Source organism: Piliocolobus tephrosceles, chromosome 4, assembly GCF_002776525.5.
Source record: "Piliocolobus tephrosceles isolate RC106 chromosome 4, ASM277652v3, whole genome shotgun sequence".
In the NCBI taxonomy this organism is placed as follows: domain Eukaryota; kingdom Metazoa; phylum Chordata; class Mammalia; order Primates; family Cercopithecidae; genus Piliocolobus; species Piliocolobus tephrosceles.
The window spans coordinates 80,628,943-80,650,412 of NC_045437.1; positions in this window are offsets into that span (position 1 = coordinate 80,628,943).

A 21,470-nucleotide genomic window follows, 5' to 3' on the forward strand; every position below is an offset into this window, starting at 1 on the left:
TACATTAGTAAAAACCTTTTGTTCAGGTTACAGGTGACGTGTACCCATATGCACAAATACACTGCTAGAAAAGATAACTACATGTGTGTATAAATATAACATTTCTTTGATAGCAGGGGAAGTGAATAAGCAGAGTATTAGTGATGCTCAGACAAGGGTTACTCAGAGAAGTACATGTTACAGATTTCTAATAATTAATTTTTTAAATGGCCACAGAGCCAGCAATTTGTGAAATGACCAGATTAATTTTGTATTATATTTTGTTGCAATATGATTTTTTTGCTCGATCATTGAAAAAGAAAAAATGTATCTCTTTTACTGATTCAATAGTGTAACACTAAATGTAAAATAAGCCACTAAACATAAGGTGTAAGTCTGTGGGTGGGAAATTGCAAAATTTAAATGGCTTTATTATCAAAGAAAAAGGCAAAAAGAATAGAAATGAGACTCTGTTCAGTTTGGTATGGGGTAATTGCATATGTGAGTGTTCTGTGCTCCCTTGCAGGTCGTTGTGAGTTGTTTTTTGTTTGTTTGTTTTTTCACTGTTTGCTTTTATTGGGAAACAGACACACGGTATATCAAGGGGTGGGAAGCCAGTGGATGCCTTCAGGCAAGACCCACAAAAACTGCAGCCAGAATCGGGAACACCTCCACGGCCAGGCCTCAGCCCAACACCACAAGGCTATGGGCAAAAGAGGTCCAGCTTTCCAGGAAAGGTCAAGAGCCTTTTCCAGGAAAATCAATGGCCCCGTAGAGAGGTGTGCTTTTTTGTCACGCGCCTGCAGTTGCTAGAAGCAGACTTGTGCCATTGTGGGGCAGCCTTCTGGAATGACCCAGAATGCTACAATCACCCTGTTAAGGTGATATTCACAGATGTCAGCATTGTCTTCTACTGGGACCAGCTACTGGAAAACTTGCTGAAGGAACAGGCTTTGTTTAGCTGATCTGGGGCTTGGTCAACTAGATTGACCTTCAGATTACAGGTGATATATATTGTGTTTCTGGAGACATTAGCAAAGTAGAAGACATTCACTGTGAATGGGAGAGCCTAGTATAATGGGGCTTTGAAGGCAGAAGAGGCATCCAAGAGACCATCCACAAGACAGCCGTGGAAGCCAAGGATGGTGTGGAGAGGCACTTTCTCCCCTCTACTGACACTGTGGTGGTGAAAATGGCTCATGATTTTCTGAGAAGCAGGCTCTTTAGCCCAGGTCTGTCTGCTCAGCCTGAAAAGGAACCGTGAGTGTCATATATAAAAACTGGCTTTCTAACTAGGGCTGAGGCCATGTCTGTGTACTCAGAACCAATTTAGCATGTAAGGAAAGATGTGTGTGAGAGAGAGAGAGAGAGAAAGAGAGAATCTTTGTAAACCTTAAATGTATATTTTATTTTCTCTTAATAATTTTATCATCACTTAGTGACAAGAAAATATATTCCAGAGAAAATGATCATCCCTTTTCCTAGCCTGGGAACTATTTACAAACTGCCCTCTCTGGGTCTCAGTTTCTTTATTTGTAAAATGAAAAATGTTAAGGTGATTGTGAAGATTAAATGACTTCATAAATATGAAACACTTGTAACTATGTCTGGTTTATGGTATGTGCTTCAATGAGTATTAGCCATTTTATTGTCAGGATGGTTGTCGTTTTCTACCCAATGAATTTGTTCTGCAATTCATTGTCATAAGTGGTGACATTAAGTTTGATGGCCAGGTGTAGTGACTCATGCCTGTAACCCCAGCACTTCGGGAGGCCTACGCAGGAGGGTTGCTTGAGTTCTGGAGTTCGAGACCAGCCTGGGCAATGTGGTGAAACCCTGTCTCTATAAAATACACAAAAATTAGTCGGGCGTGGTGTCATGCACCTGTAATCCCAGCTACTTGGGATGCTGACGCAGGAGAATCGCTTGAATTCCAGAGGCAGAGGTTGCAGTGACCCAAGATCACACCACTGCATTTCAGCCCAGGTGACAGAGTGAGACTCTGTCTCACAAACAAAAACAAAAACACAAAGAAAAGTTTGACCAAATCTCTCAAGGGCACCACTTTTTGGAGATAAGATAATGTATACGCTACTACTATACTCAAATCCAGTTCTGTAACAATTATATTTGGAGTCACTACTGTTGCATGCAGTAAGCACATATAAGATCGAGGAAACACTTTACTATTCACTGGACGAACTTCAGGTATTTCCTAAAAATAAATGGTTCTCAAATTTCACTGTGCAACATGGACATCTGGAAGACTTATGAAAACACTGATTATTGGACCATGTCCCCAGAGTTTCTGATTCATTTGTCAGTCTAGGTTTGGGCTCGAGAATTTGCCTTCCTAACAAGTTCTAGGGTGATGCTGATACTGCTGGTACATGGATCACACTTTGAGAGATAAAATGAAGTGATGCATTTGTTTACCTGCCTTTTCACTCCCTTTGCATTTCCCCTATCTGTGTTTTCATCTTTAATAGTTTATTTCTAGAGCTTTGGTTTTAGGATTCAGTTTGGAAACTGGTGAAGGCTAGATCCTTGGAAGCATCGAAAAAGAAGCAGGGACAGGTAGGAGATTGCAAAGGATGACAGTGATTTTGACTAAATGGCATTCTTTACACTTCCAATATTACATTTGAAAAACAGTATTAAATTTACTTTCCATTTTATAGCTGCTTTGAAAATCTTACAGAGATTTCCTCTTGTACCCATCTTGTGAGTTGCATGGTCACCATTTCTAGCCTTGTGAAATAGTACAAAACATTAGTAATAAGAATGATTCACTTGGTGTGTTTCTTTATAAAAATGTTGAGGGATGTTTTGCTTTACTAATCTCCTTTCTCTTGCTCTCACAGAATTTGAGAATCACACATTGACTAACAAGTCAGATTTAGAATGTGATGTGACAGCATGTACAATACTCAGGATGTGAATGAAAATTATCTTTTTAATATTTATTTTATAAGCTGCTTTGGCATATAAGAACATTATTAAGAACAGCAGGATCTCAGTTCTAAAGCTACATTTTTCTTTATTTAGTTTAGGATTCTGAATTCTGGATGAGTACTTTTCAGGGTTAATGGTTGCCATCTCAAGGTGGGTTGCAATGGTCTAATTTTTTGAAAATTAGAAAATCTTCCAACTACAGAAATTCAATAAACTTTGGAACACTTAAAATGAGCAATTGGTGAGTGGCAATAGGATCTATCCAACTAATTGTAGGCAATATCCTAAGACTGTCTCTTCTTATTGGTAAGTTGTTACTTTGCATGTTTTAAAAAGTGGTCATTGATACAAGCTAGAAATGGAGGCCTTTCATATTCAAGCATGAATTTGCCCATTTAACATTGTAGACCTTTAAAATAAAGGTATGTACAGTTTCCATCACACCTGTAACTAAATTTGACCTTGTTTTGTAAACATATCACCTTGTTGTATGTATGCATTTGAAAACAGGCATTTTAATTTGAAATATATAATTTAGTATATTTAGCCAAACTTTAATACATAGTGACTCAAGAGATACTCTCCCATATACCTCAAGCAGGAGGCCATTTGTAAGACATCCAAAGACAAGTGACCACAGGCATGAGGCCTGGGCAGGGGATTTTGAAATAGCAGCCAAAGTAAACTGTATCTTGTTAAATGAGCATGTTATTTAGAAACAAAGTTGCCCTATTGAGAAGTGTACTTTTGAAATGTTTCCAACTTTGGGGTGACATTAAGCGAAATAAGAGTTAAAATGGAGTCCTTCAACCTTGTACTCTGTTGATCTCGAAGTTAGGCATCAGGTTCCTTAGCGGAGGTATAATTTTAGGATTGGGATGGAGAAGCAGATGAAGAGAAAGAAAAGCACTTTGCTAAGATAGGATATGCCTATGTACTCTGTCTCCACAGCTGCATCCTCAAAGAGGATAAATGAGGGCATATTCACTCATTAATCAACCTAGAGAGATCACACACACAGAGAAAGTCTCCAATCAAGTTGCTTGGATGTTTTGGTCCGTAAGTGCAATCACTAATTGCCTGGATTTGTGCCTGCAAGTCTGAGAGTTGGCCCAGGGCCGCTTTCATTGGGAATCCAGTCAGACTTGCAAGATTCAGCTTCCCAAATCCTGTCGATAGCTAAAGCCTCAGATCTTGACACGCTCAGCTATCTCTTGCTAGATTTCCCAGAAAGGAAGTGGCAACCGGATTTTAAGCAGTTTATAAACCTTAATGGCTGAGGAGACAGGGCTGGGAATGAAATGGTGGAATCCTGTGTCTTTCAGAACAGCCTCACTTATTTACTTTGGTTTATCTCTGTATTTTTTTCTTTACATCATAGGTAGCTTTTACTTATAAAGAAAACATGTTGAAGACTCTACATTTAACGAATGTCAATGACACAGTGCATGTCCGCTTTAAGCTAGGTTCCTTATGAGCCTGAGAGAAAAGCTATTTCCAGTTTGGAATGAGTTATAAGGCGAAGCTGTGCAGTGGGATCTAGACAGCAATTCTTCACAACAAGATTTTATTATTTAAAGACACACTGAGAGATGCTTTGATTTGTTCTGCTGTAAGGGGCCCTGGATTCAGTCTCTGCTCTCACCCTTTATTTTCCCTTAGAGGAGACGGAGGCTGCAAAGGGTCAATAACTCGCAGAGATTACTCAGTGGTAGATCCCAGACTAGTTCCTTAGTGTTTTGGTTCTCACTACAGCGCTTCAGTTTGAAGTGAATTTCCAGATAATTCATATTTAAATGTAAGAACCAAAACACATTCTGAAGTAAAAGATAAATAATTTTTCTCACAGACTATTTTACTTGCTTTATCTTTATTAGAATAGTCCATTCTTAATTATTTGCAATGCATATTTTAAAAGGCGAGTCCACATCTACCATGAAGTGATAGAAATAATCTATACTGTATTAGCTATACTTCGAATTTTACGTCCCGTAGGCACATCAAAGATGCATCTTGAGAGAAGGTACGCCAAAAAGACTAAATTAGAAGATGGTAACTGGTATGGTTTGGACCTGTATCCCCATGAAATCTCATGTTGTATTGTAATCTCCAGTGTTAGAATTGGGGCCTGGTGGGAGGTGATTGGATCATGGGGTTGGAGTTCTCACGAATGGATTAGCATCATTCCCTAGGTGCTGTTCTGGTGATAGTGAGTGAGCGAGTGAAATTTCACAGTTTCTTCCTCCTAGTCCAGCCATATGAGGTGCTCACTCCCACTTTACCTTCCGCCATGATTGTAGGTTTTCTGAGGCCTTCCTAGAAGGTGAGCAGATGTCAGCTTCTATGCTTCCTGTGCAGCCTGCAGAACCCTGAGCCAATTAAACCCCTTTTCTTTATAAATTACCCAGCCTCTGGTATTTCTGTATGGCAATGCAAGAACGGACTACTGCAGTAACAGAGATGTTAAAAACGTTTTAAAAAGAGGGACTGTATGCAGAACAGAAAACAAGGGAGAGACTCTGCCTTTGCAGGTTTGAATGCAGCAGCCAGGTTTTCCTCAACAGATTTTGACATCATGGATCAGTTTCAGTTTTTATACATCTTGTTTGCTTTGGAAGTTTCTGCAAATTTTACCTTCTTGAAAACTATAATTTTCTTCAAGAGTATAATCTTCGTAATTTAAGAAATTATTGTATATTGAACCCAGTTTACATAGTGCCTCAAAAAAAAAAAAAAAAAAAAAAAAAAAAAGACAACATGAGCCATACAGCAAGTGGGAATCAGTCCCAATGCTCTTCTTGTCCATAGAAGTAGAAGGTCCAATGAATAATAGGACGAAGGGGTTGAATGGCTGTCATTGGCAATTTAATACCATTCCATTGCACCTTTTCTTTAGACCTCTCTCTCCTTTACTGTCAGCCATATCACTTTGCAAAGTTCGGCTTTTTAAGATTTTTAGGATGGCATTGCTGGTGGTGAATCCAAACCACGTGTGCCATAAAAGCTATCGAAATTAAAAAAATTAAGAAAAAATATGTTAATTAAAAAAGAAAATAAGCATGTTAGGTAGTTTTGACAGGAAGCACAAAAATTTTGGGATGGGGCTAGAGTAGGGCTGGGATGTACAGTCAGAATGGGGCAGAGATGAGCACTTCTAACTCACAGAAACTCAAGGAGAGAGAAGGTTGCCACTTACTCAGCAAATGTGTTTTGCATGAAACTCTGGATTTGAAGGGGAAGAATATCTTTATGAATCCTCTTTGTGAATATGTGTGTCTCTATGATCAAAACTTTAGTCATAATAACTTTTGACTCTCTTAAAATTAGAATAGACATTTCTTGCGTTTAAAAATAAATGCACGTTCATTGTAAAAAAAGATTGAAAATACAGAAAAGTGAAAAAAAGATAACTCCTATAATTCCATAGAAATAAATACTGTTAACATTTTAAAATCTTCCTTCTTGCCCATTAGTCACAGAAAAGAAATCTTTGTATGTTAAATGTACTGTTGCCTTCTGTTTGTTATATCCTTGAGAGACTTTTAGGAAGTTTATCATTTGCCTACAGATTCTACTGATTTTGCTTCTGAAACTTTGAGTTAAAAATAAATCTTTAAATTTAATGCTATTCTATCCTATCTTTAATAGTTTCCAAAAATCAACAGTGTAATTACATTCCTTCACATCTTCTTCTAACATTTTCTTCTTTAAATTCAATGTTATACTTAATTGGGAATATACCTTCGAGTGTAAAATAGTGAATCCGTTAAGATCCTTTATTGCATATCAGTCCATCCTCTCCTCTCTGATGTGAAATAACATTTTCATATGTATATATGCATAGTTGGGTTTTGATTTATATTCCATATATTCTATATTTATGACAGCACCATTATATTTTAAGAATTGTTCTTCTACATTTCTATATCAAGCACAGCATACTTCCCTCAGTAATATATGTATAAAATATTTTCTTGTATTTTGTCAATAATTTATTCTTCTACACATACCAGAAAATCAAACCAAAAAATCCAAAAAAGAATTCCTAAGATTTTTATTAGAATTATACCAGTTTCTAAATTCATTGTTATAATTTTGACATTAAATGATTTCTATTTAATTTAATGAAGTTTTTCCCATAAGTACTTTATAAATGCTTTAAAAATACAGTTTTTATAGAATTACCAAATCATTTTTCTATTTTTTAAAAAAGCTAGAGAGAGGTATTAGAGATATATTGGTCTTCCCTATAAATGGGTTTTGAAAATTTCTTGTATTTCTGACAGTTTAACTCCATTTATGTTGATATTTTATTATGGGGCACATAAAGGTCAATGAGTCTTGTATATTTATTGAAAACTCTACCTATTAGCAATATAAAATAATGAATTTCTGATGTGATGTTTTTCCCTGGATTTGTTTCTTCTTGGGCTCATATTTACTATCACTGTTTTCTTTTGTTTACATTTTTCTGATCAGTTTTTTTGCTCATTCTTTTATTTCAAATCTTTTACCTTATTTTATTTTAGATACTTCTTATACAAACAGCATTTTTGTAACAGAGGAAAATAGTATAATTTAAGATTCAAATTGATTTAAACAGCATCTGTCTTGAGGAACTAGGGGGAGCTTTGGGAACAGGTGGTAGCATAATTTATATTCGTGGAAAAAGAAAATATCTAGCTCTCTTGCATTTACATAATTTTATAGAAGAGGGAAAGTGAATTGTGAAATTTCAAAGCCTACTCTTCTGGGCCTCTAAAAGATGAGACCCAGAGTAGAAGGGTTGTTTGAGTAGGGATATTATTGACTTTGGAAGAGCAAAGATAGGATGGAATCCTATTTGTGGCTCAAAAGCTAGATAAACTACTCTTCTTAAGAAAGGAGGGTTGTTGAGTTTTCTACAAGCACAATGGGTAAGGAGTTCTTGGAATTCTGAGAGGGCTGGAGATCGGCAGGGAGTTTTGATGAAAGAAGGACATACAACAGGGTGACACAGCACTTTCCATGGCACCCAAGCTTCAGTGATGACTGCAACCCCTACCACTGCTTGTCTGTGAGGATGGGAATGGGGAAATTCAGGAAAATAACAGGAGCAGAAGATGGAGAAGCTGGAGGTCAGATGAAAGTGAGATTCTGAATTCAAAAATGAAAAGACTGTGAGCCCAGCAATAACTATACGTATATACCACCCCAGAGCATTGATCTGGTAAAATATGGGATAAGACAAAGAGTGTTTGTTTTAATTTTATAGGAGAGTGTAATCTCACCTACATCTGAATTGCAGATTTGGGATTTTGTTGTTTGTTTGTTTAACTTAGCCTGGCATTCTTTACGTTTTAATAGGAAGCATAATCTACTTATATTAATCACCATATCTGATATATTTGGGCTTCTTACTATCACATTGTTTTCTATGGCTACTTGTTATTTTACCCTACCCTTTTCACTTCCATGATTTGGAAGTTACATGTGCTGTATATTTTTAATAGTGGTTACATTTGACATTTAAAAATATTTGGACTTACTGTTTCTGCTTAATATTCAATGTGAAGAGTGAAGCTGTAATTAGAAGTTAGGTTAGATGAAAATTAAGTCTTACTTTATTTTCCTTCTCGTCTGCCTTACCACTTCTTAGCGTCTTATTAACAATCACTTTTCATTCTTGCTCTGTTGTGATTCTTATTTATCCATATTTGTGAGTTGAAACAATATCTAATCATTTTCAGAAAGGGTACATGAGTGAATTTCTTTTTTGACCACTTAATGACTATAATGCCTTTCTATTGCTTTTTCACATGAACAGAATCAAAGATGGAAAAATAAATCTTGGGTTTAACTTTTATTTTTTTCTTCTCAAAATTCCATGGCTGTGGCTTGATTGTTCACTGGCATCAGCATTGGGAATGAGATATCTAAATCAAACTTGAATTTTGTGTTCGCTTGAAAGTAATCTGCTTTTCTATATGGTAATTGGATACCTCCCAACCCCCTATGAAATGTAAGGGTCATAACTAGGATATATGACAATATTGTCACTTCTCATTATTAACATTTTATATTTGCCAAATCCCTTTGATAAAGATTTAGGTCTTCAGCTTAAACTTCTTAAAAAATTTTGTTTTAAATTAATTTTGTAATTTCTTAAAAATTGTTTTTCTTTTTCCTGGAATGCCTATTATAGGTTGAATTCTCTGACTCTTCCACATCTAACATATTTCACTGCATTGTTTTCATCTTTTAGTCTTGTTTGAGTTCTGGGTTGATTTCCTGAGTTTACATTCCACTGCAGTAAAATAACCTTATGCAGAATCCAATCTACTGTTCATTCTCTTTATCAGAGCTGAGAGTGCAGGTAATAAGGGGGTGCATTGTCTGAAAAGACTTTAAAAACAATAATAAACCCAACTAAAAGTCAGTTTGCTTTTTATTATCATCATGTGCTAACAATTGTAATAATGGTGACTTAAAGTGTAGCTTGAGTCTTCAATCCTCAATTTGAATAATGATTGTAAAAATTAATCAGATCTGTAGTTATTTGTCAGTTTTCCTATGTGATCACCTGGAGCTTTTATTTGTGTTTAAAATTGAAAGGAATGAAACAGAGTGAGAATGGCAAGGTAATCATATTTTTCTAGGAAGCACAGAATTTAGTTCATGCATGAAATATTTTCCTGCATTTAAATATTTTTTAAAATAAAACTTCATTCCATTGAATGTTAACTGTTTTAAAACTAAAAAAAAAAGTAAAATAATGATTATTACTGATTATTACATGATTGTTATTTTTGTCATATAGAGAAAGATGATTTAAAAATTATCTACTCTGGTTATCAAATGTGCTAGGTATGCCACTTCCAACTATGATGATAGCTTCTTGTAGCTGCTCACTCCGTGAAGAAGTTTTATCAATTAAGTTTTCTCTTTGGGACAGCAATCTGTTCTTCAAGAAAGTCCCTAGTTGCTGATATTTCTTTACCTGATTGCTGACTCTGGAATAGAAACTCCATAAACTGAGATGCTGTTTGGTGTGGCCAGCTGGTGTACCCCAACCTCCTTTCTCTCCCTGTACCCCCAACCCTGTGTGAATTGAACCATGTGGGATTTGTTCAAATTCTCCTCCACTTATTTCCCAGGTGAATTCAATTTTTGCATGTCTCTAGGTCTGTCTTAGTCCAGTCCTGTCTGGACTCCATCTTGAAGAAATTCACCAAAGCTTCTGATTTTTGATGGCACTTTTTCTAATTTTGGGATGGGTAGAAGTTTTCCCCTAATTTTTATTTTTATTTCCAAAGACCTTTCATACCTTGAGAGGGTAGCGGGAAAACATCTTTGCTCATGTCACTATTTTACCCCAAATTCTCTTCTCCTTATTGTTTTAAATTCCCCAAATTCTCCCATTAGATTCGTTTCTGGAAGAGGTGTTCACAAACAAGGTACGTGTGTGTGTAAAAGTGTATGTGCACATGGAGCATGTGTGGGTATTAATTTTAAAGACCGCAGCTGTTCAAAGGAAGCACTTGAGTAATCCTATAATTACAGTGTACTGAATAGTTTTAATGAATCCATGCAATTTAGTTTTTCTTTCTTTTAATAAAATTCATGTAGGAGTCTGAATAAGGGTACTGTTATGACAGATTATTGACTTTGAATTTTTTTAAGTCTAAACATGCTTGTATTCATCAAAGAGGACACCCAGGAAATAGCTTTAACCAATTCAGGAAATATAACCTTTATAATCCCAAAGAGAACACCCTCAGTAGCTTGTAGAGGTAGCAGAACAGGTTAAGAATTATTGTTTTGAAGCTGAAAGTTCAGAATCTGATTAGGGAATTGTGGTATACCTAGGACTTTAAAACTCTTTATTTCTAGTCTGTATCTTTCAGAGTTGATGTTTTTCTACTTCTAGATTTATCCAATGCAATGTAACTTTGGTAAAATTGATTTTATACAATGTATGTGACCGATACAATGCGATTGAATCCCTGAATCCCTGGCCTTGAAGGCACTTACCAGCAAGCCGGTAATTCTGGCTGCATGTACAGCAAGCATGTCCAATTTCTGGGAAAGATCAGAGGTATTTGGATAGTTCAGTACTGAGATAAGAATCTAGGGTTAATAGGTAAAATCCTGTTATGGAGAGAGTGTAATTTTCTAAAATTAATAATTAATTTATTTGAAAAATTAATATTTATGGTGTTAAAGAGGTAAGTCCATAAAGAACGGGGAAGGAAAGCTATTCAATAAATGCAAAAATTTTAAATAAAAATAGTATCTTACAGGACAAAAACAAATCATTTGTTCAGGTAGGGGCAAGGAGATATTTCAAATTCTAGCTTTCTCTGTGTCTCTGGCTTACCTTCTGAGAGTATGTCTCTCAAATCCATTTCACCATAGGATGTCCTATGCACATCCTTTGCCCTATCACCAATGAACTGTGGATCATTTCCTGAAAACAATTTTCATAGCATTCTTCCTTTGTGTATATTAATCCTTCTCCTTGGAATGTCTTTTCCATTTTTAATTGCCTTGAAAATTTCTACTTATGCATCAGGGCCCAGTTTGCACGTCCCTTATTCTACAAAATTTTCTTACCAACTATAAGTACACAGTGGAAATTACTATGATCCCTGTGCCCACAATATCCCATTATCTTCACCACATCCAGTATTTTGTTCCTACTAGCTTCTGCTATATTGTTTGTAATGTGTGCCTTTTTCATGTCCCTCTCCACTGGTTTGCAAGCTGCTTGAAAACTGTATTTCAGTATCTTAAACAGTGTCTGCTATTTAGTAGAAGCTCAAATAAGTTAACCATATGAAGTGAATAAAACAATTCTATAATATTAGATTCACCTTCATAACATAGACAAAATAAGTTGTCTAAGAAAGATGGATATATTAATATAACTGCGTATATTTAACTCAGGAATGAAGAAACATTAAGAGTGCTGTAGTACCTTTGGAAGGTGAGCTTCCTAGAACATCGGAAAATTAGAGATACAGATATCATTTATGGGAAACAAGGCACTTGACAATGCTTTTTCCCTGTAGATGAGAAAACTCATTTATGTTAAATTAGTATCAGGAACAAGGATATTTGTTAATAGTCTCTTTAAAAGAAGTATATAAATCATGGGTGCAAGTTTTTCTGGATTGGTGATGAAAGACTGCATGTAAAAGAGTTCTGGTATAACAAATATTTTGCTTCTTTCTTCACACTGGCATGATCCTAAAGGCAAAGAAAGAGTATCTTGAGAAACTGAGTAGAGGAAACAGAAAACTCACCCTAAATTTATGTCATTCCTGTAGTATGTTATAGTATACTATAACACCACCTACAAGTGATTCATTTGGTATCCTTGACTGAATAAATTAAGAATTTATAACAGGTGTACATGTATGAACTTTCTCTGCCATCTGTGATCCACCTGCAATGCTGAAAATTATTTATATAGGATTGCATTGATCATTTTCATCAGCACTGCTCTTACCAAAGCTTGTACAATATGGAAGGTCTTCGATTTCAAAGAAAAGCTCTTCAGACCCCCAGTAAAGCATTAATGGAAATTAGGTTAATATGCATTTAATGTGGATTTGCAAATGTGTCCACTTTCAGGGCATTCACCAACATGTGTGCGGCTTGCTTAAGATGATCTGATAGTTAACCTATGACCTAGTTGATCATATCTGCACCCGAACTCATCCTCTGTATGGTTTTGCCCCTGCTGCTTTGAATGCTAGTTCCTATTTCTAAAATTGGCAGAAATGTAAATGGTGTATTTCAGAATCTGTCTCTGTCTTGGAAAACTGTGGCTCTAGTAGCTGATTACAGGAAGCTTATTAACCATTGTGCTAAGGCACATTGTGTGCCTGAAATGGCATAGATGAGACATTGATCTTTTCATTCTTCAGAGTGGCCAGAAGCAAGCCCTAGGATGGTATCTCTGACTACAAGCAGCCTCATACTTTCATTTGAGTCTACAGATTAAATGCAATTCTTCTTTTATGTGTGCCATGATGTGAAAAGCTTGGAAAGCACTGGATTGTAGCATGTTGCTACTGAAACCCATGAGATGTATCTGTAAGAGAATTACAGGGACATTGAGAGGATCATAGCACGGTGGCCAGGAGCTTGGACTTGACATGCTGCCTGAGTTTGAATCCCTGCTCTCTTCTTTATTAGCTGGACAGCATTGGATGAATACTCAGCTCCTCTATGCCTTACTGTTCTTAACTGCAAAATGGACATAATAACAGAAACTAGCCTACAGGATTGAGAAGATTGATTAAATTAATGCAGCTAGTCAGAGGACTTAGAACATATTTGACATACAGTAAAGGCTATGAAAGTGTTTACTATTATGATTGATTTTCTTGGTAAAGAATATGTTTAATTAAACATCATAGAGTTGAAAAGAACATTTGTCTTTTGCACTTAGATTGCCATCATAGAGATGTCTTCATCCGTAGGAACTATGAGCAAGCCCTCTATGTTCTTAGTTATTTGGATACAATGTATAGTGCTAAGGACTTTTCAAATTCTCATTTTATTAATATCAATCTGTAAGCAGAAGCTTCAAATTCTAGATAAGTTTTATAAAAATTAAAATATTTTTTTATTGGGCCAAATCATCTGTAACTTAAATAGATTCATGATAGAAAAACAAAACAAAACAGGCCGGGCGCGGTGGCTCACACCTGTAATCCCAGCACTTTGGGAGGCCGAGGCGGGTGGATCACCAGGTCAGGAGATCAAGACGATCCTGGCTAACACAGTGAAACCCCGTCTCTACTAAAAATACAAAAAATTAGCCGGGCGTGGTGGTGGGCGCCTGTAGTCTCAGCTACTCAGGAGGCTGAGGCAGGAGAATGGTGTGAACCTGGGAGGCTGAGCTTGCAGTGAGCCGAGATCGCGCCACTGCACTCCAGCCTGGGTGACAGGGTGAGACTCCTTCTAGAAAAAAAACAAAAAACAAAAAAAACGGGTGAATTGTAATAGTTTGTAAGCAGATAATTCAGTTCACCATAATGTTTCACTAGGGCAAAAATGTGGGGAGCAAACAGACACTGACAGCTCCATCATCCCTATGAGGGTAGTCAGGTGATGGGCATCTGCTTAGGAAATAACATGGAAACGGGTTCCAAAACTCCAGTTGGTTTTATATGTGGGCTTGAGAGTGGACACCCCTGCTACTTAAAAGCTGAGGGCATGCCCCTGACAGGACACTTTCTCACTCAAAGTCTCCTATACCAAGCAACATTTTAAATAAGACTTTAGGACTTATCTTTGATAGATTAATATGAGGTAGAGGTCCCAAATGGATTTAAAATTATGACTGAATTGACTCAAACTATAAAATTTCATACCTAAAAATGTGTGAAATGTGATGATTATGACTCTTTTTTGAACTATACGTGGCATGTGTGTAACTTTTTGATTTGTAGTTAAAGCTGACAAGACTTTAATATTTCAATAGCATCTTTATTAGTGGTACCCAAAGAATTGTTATACAAATTGAAAACATTAGGGATCTTTCCTTTTACATATGCCATTATATTTAAAGGATACAAACAAATATTTTTTTCATCCCATAGTGTTAATTCAATGCTTCAGCTCATTTCAGTCCAACACACATCAGATAAATGCTCCCTCCCTGAACATTCTCTACCCGTTAACTAATATTGTGATCAAGCCATAAATTAATCAGGCAGTTTATTCACCACACTGCTGCAGTCATTCTCCAGTAGCAACTTGGATGCTTCAGAGAGTAAGTTGACTATGGAAGTGCACAAAATGGCATCTTAATGACCTGAAAGAGCTAATATAGTTCTGTAAGTGCCTAGCTAAATATCACAGAGTGACTTGGACGCTGGGGAGAGCTTGGCTCATTATTCCACTCTGCTGAGCTAAATCATTTGGGTTCTCTCTATTTGCTGTTGGCATTTCTCTTTTCCTTTCTCTGCTCATGCATAAAGGATATTGATTTAAATAAAAGATACTGTAAACATGCACTCTGTTAGGGAAATCTGACTATGCAAGTATAATTTCAAAGGTCAGAGTTCTCCCCCTGCTTGATTTACATTAATTTGTGCTTGAAGAAAATGCCTACTTGAGTAAATAAATTTTTTAAAAGTTTGATTCACATATTGTTCTGTGCTCTTCTATCATGTTCTCCCAGAACTGATCAAAGAGGAAAATCATATTTACTGTAAAACCTCATACTTGGAATCAATTCCATGTGGTACAATAGATTAAACCTCTGGGAAAAATAAGGAGCCTGGAATTTAAGTTGGTCTGAAAGAATCTGGAACTCTTCCTAAAATGTTTTGCCATAGAGAAGTAAACAGTTTTTATTTTTAAAGACTATTTTACAACTTTCTAGGACAACACACTTTTTTAGTTCCACAAAGAAATTTTAAAGGTGTATCTTTACTGACATGCAAAAACTGACAAAAATAAAAATAAAACGATATATGGCCTGTGTATTGCAAAAATGCCAAATGATGTAATACATTTTACTCCAACAAAAAAATTGCCTTTAAATACCATTGTTTTCACACATAAATTCACCTTTCAGGGTTGATTTGCTCATATTAAAATGTTCTGCCATCAATAAGGTTAATAAACATTATCTTAGAGGTCTGTTCCTCCCATTTTCAATTGTTTATTTAGCATTTTATCACTTTAGTTACTCCTTAGAGCCAAAATATAAATATGAATTAAATCTTTGTAAGCTAATGACCAAATATAGTTGACAACAGTGACGTAAGCACACAATTTATTAATTAGGCCGTATCACATATACATATTTTTAATCTTGATTTTTTTTTTTTTTTTTTTTTTTGGTTTGTGTGTTTTTGCCAGACATGTTTGTTTCCAATTTACAGCTTTATGCTTTATTAGATGAATTGTGAAATGGGGATAATCATTTCTACCTGAAAAATTGTTGGGAAAATTACTGATAATAATGGTGACCAGTTAGTGATCATCTTATTGTGCTCACTCTTCCTGCAGCACGCTAAGTACCACATTGTTTTATTTTAATCTTACGACAAAACTTCTCGGTAGATAGCAAGATTGTTATATTTACAGATGAAAAATTGAAGTCAAGTGATGTGATATTCAAGATCACATCGCTACGAAATTGCAGAACCAGGAAGGGAATTTTCCCAGTCTGACTCTCGAGAAAAAGATAAAGAAGAAAGAGCTTAACCACTGAATTGAGTTGTTGCTGACTCTGGCTGTGAGTAGTGTTTTTAAAGAACGTAGACTGTTGCCTGGGCTCTGATCTGATAGGAGCTCAGTAATTAGTAGCTATAATTAAACATCATTATTGCTTTAATATTCAATAAAAGTCATCTTAATTATTGAGAATTTAAAATTACTGCTGGAATTCATGAGGTTTTACTTGTCTTGGTAGTTGTAATTCTAGACCTACCATCAGCTTACGTTGTTGCATTACAGTATTTCTGATAGCCTGTGTTTTTCTGTGCCTCAATTCGAACTGTAAGCCCAATACTTGCTTTCACTCTCAAATCCTCTGGAATTATAAATACTTTTGACAGATTTATAGTCATTAAGTTGTCAGATGTGAATACAGAATCAATTCTCTATCTGTTTTTGGCACATGTGGGTTATTTGTTTACCACTCCAATCCTATAAGATTTCCTTAGGCTTCCACTGTTTAGTTCATAAAACCTTCTTTCATTCACTTGAATTATTCCCCATACGCCAATTTACATCCCTTCACCTCTGCTTCTTCTTTTTTATTGACTCCATACTCATTTTCCCCCATAAAACTGTTATAGTACAGAACAGACATAGTCCAACTTTTATGTCACTCTACATATTACTTTACTATTTGCCTCTGTCTCTAGATGTTGCTAAAATCCTCAATAATGTTTCCCAGGAGGAGAATCCTAGGGGCCAGGTAGTTCATATAAAATGCTTTCTGCATACCCTTAATTATTACTCAGACATTGGTAGCAGTTTTCTTTTAAGGTGAGCATAGCCCTTTGTTGTTTCATGGTATAGGTAATTTTTTCTTCATAAATGCCGAAAGTGTTGTGCTCAGGTACGGAATTATGATGAGGTTTTGTAAACTTGAGGTGTACCTGATATTTTCAAGTCGAGGAAAGCAATTCGGACCTAGAAATAGATCTGGCCATCTTTTTAAGGGTAAAATGAATAGTTGTTGCTAATTCTGCTGCTCTTTAAATTATCGTATCTTGAATTATACATTTTGGAATAGAGATCTAGGAACAAAGATCAAAAGACTATTTAATTTCTATGATGGCATTATTCTGTCATTATGTGCTATAGACCAGAAGGTGTTTATTCATGCCTAAGAAATGTAATAGGCTAAAATGTATATATGTATGTGTGTATATATATGTAGAGTTTTGTATGTATTTGTATATATACACATGTATTATATATAATGTATGTCTATATATAGACACATAAAATCACATGAATTCTAAAGTGATATATTTATAAAAATAATATACTATATTATATATCATAGAGTATACCATATATAATTCAGTCAAATAATTCCTTTTATTTATAAAAACTAGATATTTAACTATATTTTTATTTGGCTTCAATTATATGGCAAAAGCTCTAGTTTTCCATTTCCCTGCGTGTGTGTCTATTGTGCGTGTGCATGCGTGCGTCTATGTGTGTGCATCTATAGAGTTAATGTATTTAATGTAATGAAGAGTTTTGCTATTTTGTCTTTTCAATGGTATCATGTATTTTGAATGTTAATTATGGTGTCGAGTAATTTATCTCTCACTTTAAGAGTACCTGAAAAATGGATTTATTTCCATCAACATCACATTCGAGCTTAACTTTATCATTATTTCTTTTTTCTTTTCTCTTCTTTTTTGTTGTTGAGATGGAGTCTCTCATTGTCGCCCAGCTGGAGTGCAATGGTGCGATCTCAGCTCACTGCAGCCTCTGCCTGCTGGTTCAAGCGATTCTCCTGCCTCAACCTCCCGAGTAGTTGGGATTACGGGCACCTGCCACCATGCCTGGCTATTTTTTTTTTTTTTTTTTTTTTGTATTTTTAGTAGAGACGGGGTTTCACTATGTTGGCCAGGCTGCTCTCCAACTCCTGACCTCGTGATCCACCCGCCTCAGCCTCCCAAAGTGCTGGGATTACAGGTGTGAGCCACTGTGCCCAGCCCATTATTTCTCTTTTTTAAGTTTAACAACGTCAAGCAGGAAGTCAAATACTACATGACCTCTCTTCTAAGTAGGAGCTGAACAATGCATACACAAGCACATAGAGAGTGGAATTACAGACATTAGAGACAGAAGAAACAGGAGGGTGGGAGGAAGGGTGAGGCATGAGAAATTACCTAAAGGGTACAATGTACACTATTTTCGAGTGATGGTTACACTGTAATGCCCAGACTTCACCACAGCAGGATATATCCGTGTAACAATACTACACGTGTACCCCCTAAATCTGTAAAAATAAAACTTAAAAAACCGCACAGAATCATATAACTTTAGAATTGCAGTGAATCAGAATAGGAATAGGTTATTAAGCCAGACTCTTCATTTTACATGATATTTAAAACTGAGGTGTGTGGGTATGTTTATGCTTTCATAAATGAATAATTAAAACAAAATGCTTCATACTGAAGTGTTGGGTTTTTTTTTGTTTTGTTTTGTTTTTTGAGACGGAGTCCTGCTCTGTCGCCCAGGCTGGAGTGCAGTGGCCAGATCTCAGCTCACTGCAAGCTCCACCTCCCGGGTCCACGCCATTCTCCTGCCTCAGCCTCCGGAGTAGCTGGGACTACAGGTGCCCGCCACCTCGCCCGGCTAGATTTTTTGTATTTTTAGTAGAGACAGGGTTTCACCGTGTTAGCCAGGATGGTCTCGATCTCCTGACCTCGTGATCCGCCCGTCTCGGCCTCCCAAAGTGCTGGGATTACAGGCTTGAGCCACCGTGCCCGGCCGTGTTGGGGTTTTTAAGCATCTTTTTAAACTCTTAGGATTTTCTGTTGACATTCTAACAAGGAAGGAAAAATTATCCATCACTTGGTTTTCAAGTTCCTTTTAAAAATTTTGTAACAGCATCACTTTCTGGGAAAGCATCTCCTAAAATGGCCTGAGGTAACCTCTATGGGATAATGGTTTATAAATACATTTTAGTTAGTTCAGTTGTAATTAGTGGCACATGAGTGAAGAAGCATATTTTAAGTTCATGGATACTGAGCTTAGTGAATGATGTTTTGCTTTATAAGAGTCTGTTGGGGGCCATTATGAATAATGATGAGGAAAGAACATATATTTGCATCTATAGTGCATGCCCCATGGCAGCAAGGCCTTGAGAAACCTCACTGTCCAGGTTCCATTGCCTGAGTGACATTGCAGACTACCCTCCCCAACAGAGCAAAGCTGCAATCAGCCTGTTTCTACAAGGATCATTACCTTTTTGACACCACTTTTATTGCTTCTTTCATCCTAAATTTCTTTGAGGATGAGTTTTATTCAATCTATAACTATAATACATCTAGTTTTGACATCTTTTATCAGTAATTACAAAAGAATCAGTAGCATGGAATTTGGAGCAATTCAGATATTTTCTAACTCAACTGTGTCTCTTGCTTATGTAGAGCTTTTGATATGAAATGTGACAAGCAAACTTTCCTATTTTGTACAGTGAGGACCAGGAAGAGAGAATCTGCTCAAAATCTCCTAATTCGAGACAACCTTTGCACACTCTTTCTCAACCAACACCATCCTCATCTTTCTCTGTTTCTTTTTTTCTACTTTGTATTCCTTCTAGCATGTATCACTCCTTGACATTATAATATTTAATTATTATTTCACTCTCTATATCCTCAGTGGAATGTAAGTTTTATGAGAATAAGATTTTTGTCTATTTTCTTCACCGTTGACTCTTTAGTGCCAGAAACCTGTCTGACATATTTTTATTGGATGAATGAACGATTGGATTCTGAGTATGAGAACTTTGAAACTTTGAAGCTTATATACATTATATATATGTATACATACAATATATATGTATATAATGTATATAAGTTTATATATAATATATAACTTATATATAACTTATATTATATATCATATAATATATATTATATATAATGTAATATATTATATATCATATAATATATATTATATATAATGTAATATATTATATAATATATATTATACATAATGTAATATATTATATATTATATATAATGTATATAAGCTTATATACATTATATATATATATGTAATCACTTTATAGGTTGACAATTCCAGGGCAGTAGGCTACAGCATTCATCCCATACTAATTCTGACTATGTTCTAGGTTTTAGAATATGTGAAGATGAATAAGATAGAATCCCTCCACATACAGAACTTATCAACTCATAGAACATTATATTAATCTAATTTTCTGGGGCTGGGCTTAAAAATGGTAACAGTAGAAGAGCTTCTTTTACTTATAGGAAGTGTAAGATGCTGAATTAGAATGTCATGAAACATACCCACAGCAAATCCCAGAAGAGAGTTAGTCTAGGAGTTAAGCCATTGTTTATATCAGACGTGAATGAATGCAATATTAGCATATTAGCAAGGGGTGGTAACTTATTCACCCAATAGCACTTATGATAACAGTTTTTATTAAAACTATTGATTGAACCTAATGTTTTATTTATATATCAATATATATTTATGTCTGCAAATTACCTAGAAGGGAGCACAGAAGAAGATCAGATTTGTGGGGGATTGGGGGTTGGGCCTGAGAGAAGTCTAAATGGAGTGCAGCGTTTCATTATGAATTTTAGCCTTACCAAGGAGGTGGATCTGGGGTCAGCAGCGAGGAACGCCAGAGGCCAAAGCACCTAGTAGATGGCATTAGAGGCAAGAGAAAGTCAAATATGGAAGTGATGGTGTACCAAAGAATAATGTTTATGATTTAGGACTTTCCATAGAACTTTAAGTTCCATTCAGATATTAGAAATCATCTAGGTTAATTCTTCATTGGAGAGATGAAGAAAATGAGTCCGAGAGAAATGTCTGGTGACTTGCCTGTGGTCAGTTGCTACAGCAGTGAATATTTGACAAGCTTGGTTTTATAATAATTCAACATTCATTTATTTCTTTTGGTAGCAATCTCTGTGTTTTGTTTGAGGATTGGCCCTTCTTTTATTTAAGGTTTTGTGGTATATCAGCCCCATTTCCTGACTCCAGAGGTGGAGTAGGAGACCTCAGCCTTACCCAATCAGAACACCCCATTTCCCTGGACACACTGCTGGTCTCAGTATGACTCACCTTACAAAACTTAAGTAATGCATTGCTACTCCCAATCTTCTGATCTGAGCCAGGGAATAAGTATTCTCTATTTCTAGTTTGACTCAAACTTGAAAGAATGAGAAGCTAAAGCTCCTTCAACCGTCTTACTATCACCACGTAGAGGCTGTTTGTGACTGGAGCCAATGCAGAAGCAAAGGGAGCAGAGGGAGCAGGGGGATTCTGGAACCTGGTGTCAATGGAACCTC